At 43.0% G+C, this 7,202-nt stretch overlaps 1 pseudogene; it reads right to left on the bottom strand.

Annotated features, from left to right (window-relative positions):
- Positions 1 to 344: 344 nt before the first annotated feature.
- Positions 345 to 852, bottom strand: LOC100943514 (annotated as a pseudogene).
- Positions 853 to 7,202: the final 6,350 nt, after the last annotated feature.

The raw sequence follows: 7,202 nt of genomic DNA, 5'->3' as shown, positions 1-7,202 counted from the left end.
CCCTTTCCCAATCAATACTCAAAAGCTACACAAGAGGAAGGGCCCTGGATAAAAAATTCTCAGGACTTATATCCCAATTGCATAGATTCCAACAGAATTCATTTAGCAAAAACAGAAGGCTAGAGACCAGTGCCCATGAGACATCTTTGCCCCGTTGTAAACATAGACATCCAGGCCAGTGAAGCTTTGGGAAAGTGTACACACTTGAGGATGCCAAACTGTGTGCCCAGAGGGTCAGTAACACAGCTGGCAAGTAGACCCATGAAGTCCTGAGGGTTTGCCCCCATCTGGAGCCTGGCAAGTGCCAGGGACAGAAACATGGCAATTATACAGCACCCAAGGGCTCACATGACATAGCAGTGATGTTCTTCCCCATAGGAATTTTCCACCTGGGCAATCTACTGGATAACTTTGGTGAAGATGTCTTGAGTCAGCTGATTCTCTTAAGCAGATGACTCCATAAATGTTGCATCCTCGGACTCCACCAGCCTCTTCCCTTCAACTTCCTGCCCCTCTCTGTCTGGAGAGAGACCTACCCTGTTCCCCACTAGCACCACTGGCAAACAGATTTTCCTGTGGCTTCCATGTAGCTTTTGGTACAGACTCTCAGTGACTTGGAAGCTATGCAGAGAGGTGACAGAATGTACAAGTACAACCATAGACCCCCAAAAATGAATAGAGCAGAATACTGTACTCATCCCACCCTGCTGTGTCCACCAGGTGTAGGTGAAACTCACCTTTGCCAGGAGTCACTATCTTGCTGTAAGCTTCCACAAACTGATGTGCCAAGGATGTCTTCCCTACAGAGCAGTATCCAAGGATGACCACCTTCCTATAGCAGACCAGCAGCATGGCAGGAGCCTGCCCTGGGGCTTGAAGAACTTCAGGCTAAAACTGCCAGAAGAAGAGGAGGTCAAGGTGCAGGAAGGTGCAGCAGCCGGTGCAGGAAAGTTGCTCACCCTGAAGCTTCCAGGGGAAAGCTAGAAGGAAACCAAAACAAGCACCATGCCTGGAGCAGGCCACGTGATCACAAGACAGCACGTCTCTTATTAAAATATTTTCAAAGAAAAATCGTGAGGGGACAAAAAGCATAAGATTTCTTTTGTAAAGTCTTAAATCCATGCTAATTTGTAGTGTTCAGCATTTAATGGCATATTTCTAATTAATTGCTTTACCAAAATCTCCCTCTAGCCAAATGTTCACACGTAATGTATTCCTTGCTGCTTAGCCAAAGAAAGAAGGAAAGAAAAAAAATATTTCTTCAAATTATTTCTTAAAAGTTTTTCAGCACTTCTAAAGTTAAAGGAGCAGGGCGCATTCATTTCACTATTTAGAAACACGCATCAGGAGCCTACTAGATGTCATAGACCAATAAGGCCCTGCCTACCCCTGAAATGTTTACACTCTAATAGAAGAAAATGGCATTTAAGTATCTAAAATACGATGCCTAAGTGCTCACCAGGACCAAACACTCCACAAACAATTCTGTTCATGACTGTTCTTGTTGCTTCAGGATAAAGAGATTAATTCTAGCTCCTCTGTGCACAGAAAGTGCAGAATCTCCCCTACGCACTTTGTGAGCATTACACAGGTTAGGCCTAACTTCCACAATCCAGAGAAGAAAAGAATTTCTATTGGTTTCATCCCATAAAACGTGTAATGGAAATCTTCTCCTCCTATTAGGATAAGGAGTATTAGTAAAGTTTCTATTATTAGATATTGTTTTCCACTACATTTTTTCCAAAGAAAAGAACAGGTCTCATAATACCCACTCTTCTATCCCTCTCCACTAATATTAGAATAGTCAGAGGTTTAGTGTTTCAATTGGTAACTGAGTTGTTGGTCTGCTGGGGTTCAAGTATGTAAGGATGACTCCAGCTAAGTAACTGGGTAGACAAGACATTGATGGGAACAGAATTATTCTACAAAATAAGTACTGAAACAAGTTCTAAAATCTTTATCCCACAAAAAAGCATAGTTCTTAGTGATATAAGTGAGGCAAAGACCTTTTCTGGTCAGTATGTTGGACAAATCTGAAAAATGCTTCACTCTTGGTTCACATTTGTGCCCTGCATGGAATGGAGTCAAGTGGACATAGCTTTGCTAATTCATTTGTACTCAGCATTTCTCAAGCATATCAGACATACTTGGGCATGCCTGAGAGCAGAAGCTACACACATGAGGGACCAAGCAACCACCAGAAAACTAATCAAGGTTAATTGACAGAAGGATCCTTTCTGGACAATAAGCCAAGGAAAGAGAAGAAGCTTATTTCTAAATAAAACATGTATCTGTTGCTCATCTTAGCCTCCTAGTCCTCAGGGATGCATGTCCCATGTCCTTGGTTGCCATGGGCTCATCAAAAAGAAAGAATCACATATATTTCCATGGGGTCTTGAGACCAAAAGACAGAGCCACAGGCTTGGCACCTATAGCACAGTGGTTACAGCACCAGCAACATGCACCAAGGCTGGTGGATTCAAACCTAGAAAGATGGGGAAAGGCAGGTCCCATGTAGTGCCCAAGAAGCACATGTGAAATTATTCTATGTGGACTCCCAAAGCTATGGAGGAAGAGTTTGAGAATCTAGAGTTTCCAGAGTTTGTTGAGGCAGAGCCAGAGAAACACTCCTTTGTGACTTATCTTCATCTTAGTTCTACCCCTAGTCTAGTGTGACTTCAGAAGTACTAGTTGTACTGAAAAATAGGGTTACACAAATAAGGAAAGAGAGAAAGAAGAGAAATTTTGTAACTCCCATCATTTCCCTGTGCATGAAGAAGTGTCTGCATCCCAGAACTCCTCATGAAGTTGCTCATTTTTTTCTGAAGAAAATATTTTAAAAATTACATAACAGTTCTCTTTTTACCCCTTGGCATGCAATGCTTATACTTGTTCTTCTCTTAATGTCTCTTGGAGTCAAATGGGCCTCTCTTGCTTCAATTCCAGAAGGAAGACTGTGAGGGTTCCTGCTTTCTAATATTTGCAGTGATCAGCAAACAAAGTTTCCTTGGAAAATTCAAGGTAAACTTGAGATACAATAGCAGGCCCTGTTCTCACAGCTAATTGAGGAATCTGGATGCTGCCCAGGTTTGAATACACAGGAGTAATTATTCCTTTCCCTTCACAGATAACTTTAGAAAAGCATTCCCTTACATTTATGAACTTTTCCCACTGCAGCATGAGAAACACAGGAATGCGGCTCTGTCTGCCTTGTCCAGAGGAAGATCTGTTTCCCAGAATTGAGTGACTGAGTGCAATTGTTTAAGCCTCTTTCTCCCCCCAAAAGACAAAAAAAAGGTTGAAAGTTTAGTTCAAGATTTTCTTTTGGGGAGTGGATGAATGGAATTTTATCAGATTACTGAGAAACTAATGGTAAGTATCTGCCAAAGAATCATATTGCTCTCTTTAAAAAGAAAAAAAAAAAAAAAAAAAGACCTTCATGCTGATTTTGCAGCAGGAAACCAGCCCACATGACCAATTAGTCAAGATGAAATGCAGTGGTCTGGCATTTCTGGAAATTTAATTCTCAGGTTTTGAAAAATCGGAGGAAAACAAGAAATCTTGTTGTTACAGTGGAATAAGTTGCCATCGTGGCAGCAACCCACTTGTAAGAAAAGCTCGTTTGCAAACAGGAAAGATTTTGAAGCAGAAATGTTCTATAAATGCAAAAATGTTCTATAAAACATCCTTTTTTTTTTTTTTTGAGACAGAGCCTCAAGCTGTCCCCCTGGGTAGAGTGCCGTGGCATTACAGCTCACAGCAACCTCCAACTCCTGGGCTCAAGCGAGTCTCCTGCCTCTGCCTCCCAAGTAGCTGGGACCACAGGCGCCCACCACAACGCCCGGCTATTTCTTGGTTGCAGCCGTCATTGTTGTTTTGGGGGGTCCGGGCTGGGGATTCGAACCCACCACCTTAGGTGTACGTGGCTGGCGCCTTAGCCAGTTGAGCTATAGGCGCCGAGCCAAAACATCCATTTGAAGTGACTACATGGAGATAATTTCAAACAAGCAGAGACAGAAATGGCACAGCAATGAAGACCCCACTGCAAAAAGGAAGCTATATCAAAGGAGCTAGAGTCCCACAGATTTTTTTTTATCCTTTGCTTCATTTGACCCTATTGTCAAGAAGAAAGTAATTAGGTTGCTCTGATTGAGGCTTTAAACACAATCAGTAAGGGATAAGCTGGGGCAACACAGACCAGATCTCATCTCAACAAAAAATAAAGCTGGGCATGGTGGCACACACAAGTAGTTCTGGCTACACAAGAGGCTGAGGCAGGAGGAATCTGAACCCAGGAGTTTGAAGCTACAGTGAGATATGGTGATGCCACTGCACTCCACCCTGGGTGACAGAGATTCTGTCTACAAAAAATAATAATAATAATTAATTAACCAGAATCAGAACACTACACCAGAGTTGAAAAACCAAAGATAAAAATTTGAAGCAATGTGGTTGGAGCAAGATGGCGGCCAAATAACAGCTTCCTTGCACCTGGGCACAGTGAGTCCGGGGAGAGGAGACTACAGGCATCTCTGGCTGGTGGGATGGCCCAGAAATATCCCTTTGGAGACACAGGGAGTCAGCAAGGGACTTCTGAATCCCATAAGGAGGACAAAAGCAGTGGAGAACTGGCAAGTGTTTGCGTATGTTCGTTAGGTCTAATCCCACCAGCAGTTGTAAGTACAGCAGCTGAGAAGTTGCAAACTGGAAAAGCCTTATTTGTGAGCTGTTTGGGTATTTTTTTGGACTTGGCACTCAGTTGAACTACCTTGAGAGAACTTGGGCAAGAGAGTAGAGGACTTTAAGCATCAGCTAGGGCCCCAGACTGAGCCACTGAGCCAGTCAGAGCTACTAGTGTTCAGCTGTGGGCCACACGGAGCCATTGTGGGAGAATTGCCCCAGCAAGCTCCACCCTCAGAGTCACAGAGCAAGGATCTGGTGGGAGCGAGTAATGTAGTGACTGAGCAGCCTAAAGGTGGGGACTGAGACACCTTGCAGCCTTGGCCCTCAGGGGCATAGTGTGAGATCAGTTTTGGCATACTGGATAAGTGGATAGCCCCTTCAGGAGTGATCCCAGCGACAAGTGCTTTCCAGGGAAAGCTTCTGCTTAGCCCAGGTTGGCAGTTTAAAGTGGCTTTTAAGCCAGCTGAGGTGAGATTTAGGGTCTCCACCTTACGTGGTTTGAGAAATCAGCAGTGGCCTCAAGTCTCCATCTCTTGACAGCCATATCAGCATTGTGATTAACATCTCATACCCCAGAAGATCACCTGTTGCTCAGACAATATTCAACAAGATATATATACTGCTTTGCTTTTTGGGGGGAGTGGAGGGGGTCTAGTTGGGTTTTCTGTTTTTGTTTTTGTTTTCCTTTCTTGTTGTTGTTTTTTAACTTCAACATTTTCCTTATAGATTTTTCCTTTCTTTTCTTTCTTCATTTTTCTAGTTTAAATATAATTTTCCATTGTTGCCTTTTTAACAATTAAAACTTCATTTCTGCTAGTGTTTCTACCCCTGTTATTTGGCTTTTTGCCCAATTTTATCCTGTAAAGTTTTTTGTTGGCTTGTTTTGGTTTGATTTATAGCATTTTTGTCTTTCCTCTCTACTTGGTGGAGGTGAGGTACTGTATCTGAACAGGCTAGCAAAGAGCTGCTGACCTCAAGGGATGAACCCAACCTGGCACCCACAGAGTTAGGGGTTTCTAAGTTTGGATCAAAGTACCCTACTGTACACCTATATTGCTCCTATCTCCCTCTTTCTGTGCCTCTCTTCTTTTTGTTAATATTCCAGTTTACCCACCCTCTCTCCTTTTTCTTTTTTCTTCCCCCTCTTTTTTTTTCTTTTTTCTCTTTTGTCTCTTCCTGCTCTTCAATCTTCTTATCCTTCTGGTAGGACGCATCAAAAATCTAGTCCAGAGGCATGGGAACTTAAAGAGCAAGAGGAAGTGAAAGGAAAATTAGGGCAAGGAAGCAGATAAATCACTCATGAGGAAGAACCAGCAGAAAAATTTTGGCAACATGAAAAACCAGTCCAGAACAACCCCCTCAAGGGACCATGAGGTAGCTACTGCAGAGAATTTCACCTATGAAGAAATATTAGAAATGACAGAAAGGGAATTTAGAATACAGATGATGAAAACAATGAAAAAATGATGGAAAATAACCAAAAGGAAATCCAAAAACAGAATCAAATAAGAGATGAACAATATGAAGAATATAGAAAGGATATAACAGAACTGAAGGAACTGAAGCAGCCAAATAAGGAACTTAAAGATGCAATAGAAAGTATCAATAGGCTCGGCACCTGTGGCTGAATTGGCTAAAGCGCCAGCCACATACACCAAAGGTGGCAGGTTGGAATCCAGCCTGGGCCTACCAAAACAACTATGATGGCTGCAACCAAAAAATAGCCAGGCACTGTGGTGAGCACCTGTGGTCCCAGCTACTTGGGAGGCTGAGGCAGGAGACTTGCTTGAGTCCAGGAGTTGGAGATTGCTGTGAGCTGTGATGCCAGGGAGATAGCTTGCAGCTCTGTCTCAAAAAAAAAAAAGAAAAGAAAAGAAAGGAAGGAAGAATCAACAACAGATTAGACCATGCAGAAGAAAGAATCTCAGAGGTAGAGGACAAAGCTCTATGAGATATCTCAGATACTTAAAGAGTCAGAAAAGAAGAGAAAGCAGAACATTCACTATCAGAATTGTGGGACTATATGCAGCATTCAAACATGCGAGAAGGGGAAGAAAAATGCCCCAGGGGAATGTAAGCCATACTAGAGAATATTATAAATGAAAATTTCCCAAATATCACCAAAGATTTTGACACACCTTTTCAGAGGGATATTGGACCCCAGGTGACCTCAACTCCAACTGAGCCTCTCCAAGACACATTGTGATGAACCTGTCCAAAGTGAAGACAAAAGAAAAGATTCTTCAGCTCTGCGTCTGTGGCTCAGATGGCTAAGGCTCCAGCGACATACACCTAAGGTGGCAGATTCGAATCCAGCCCAGGCCCGCCAAACAACAATGATGGCTGCAACCAAAAAATAACCAGGCATTGTGGCGGGCACCTGGTGGTCCCAGCTACTTAGGAGGCAGAGGCAGGAGACTTGCTTGAGCCCAGGAGTTGGAGGTTACTGTGAGCTGTGATGCTACAGCACTCTACCCAGGGGGACAGCTTGAGGCTCTATCTAAAAAAAAAAAAATGTA

This window comes from Otolemur garnettii, unplaced genomic scaffold (assembly GCF_000181295.1).
Source record: "Otolemur garnettii isolate 467f Iridium unplaced genomic scaffold, OtoGar3 scaffold00243, whole genome shotgun sequence".
NCBI lineage: Eukaryota > Metazoa > Chordata > Mammalia > Primates > Galagidae > Otolemur > Otolemur garnettii.
Note: the sequence above shows the minus strand (reverse complement) of the source record. Positions and strands in the feature narration are given on the sequence as shown.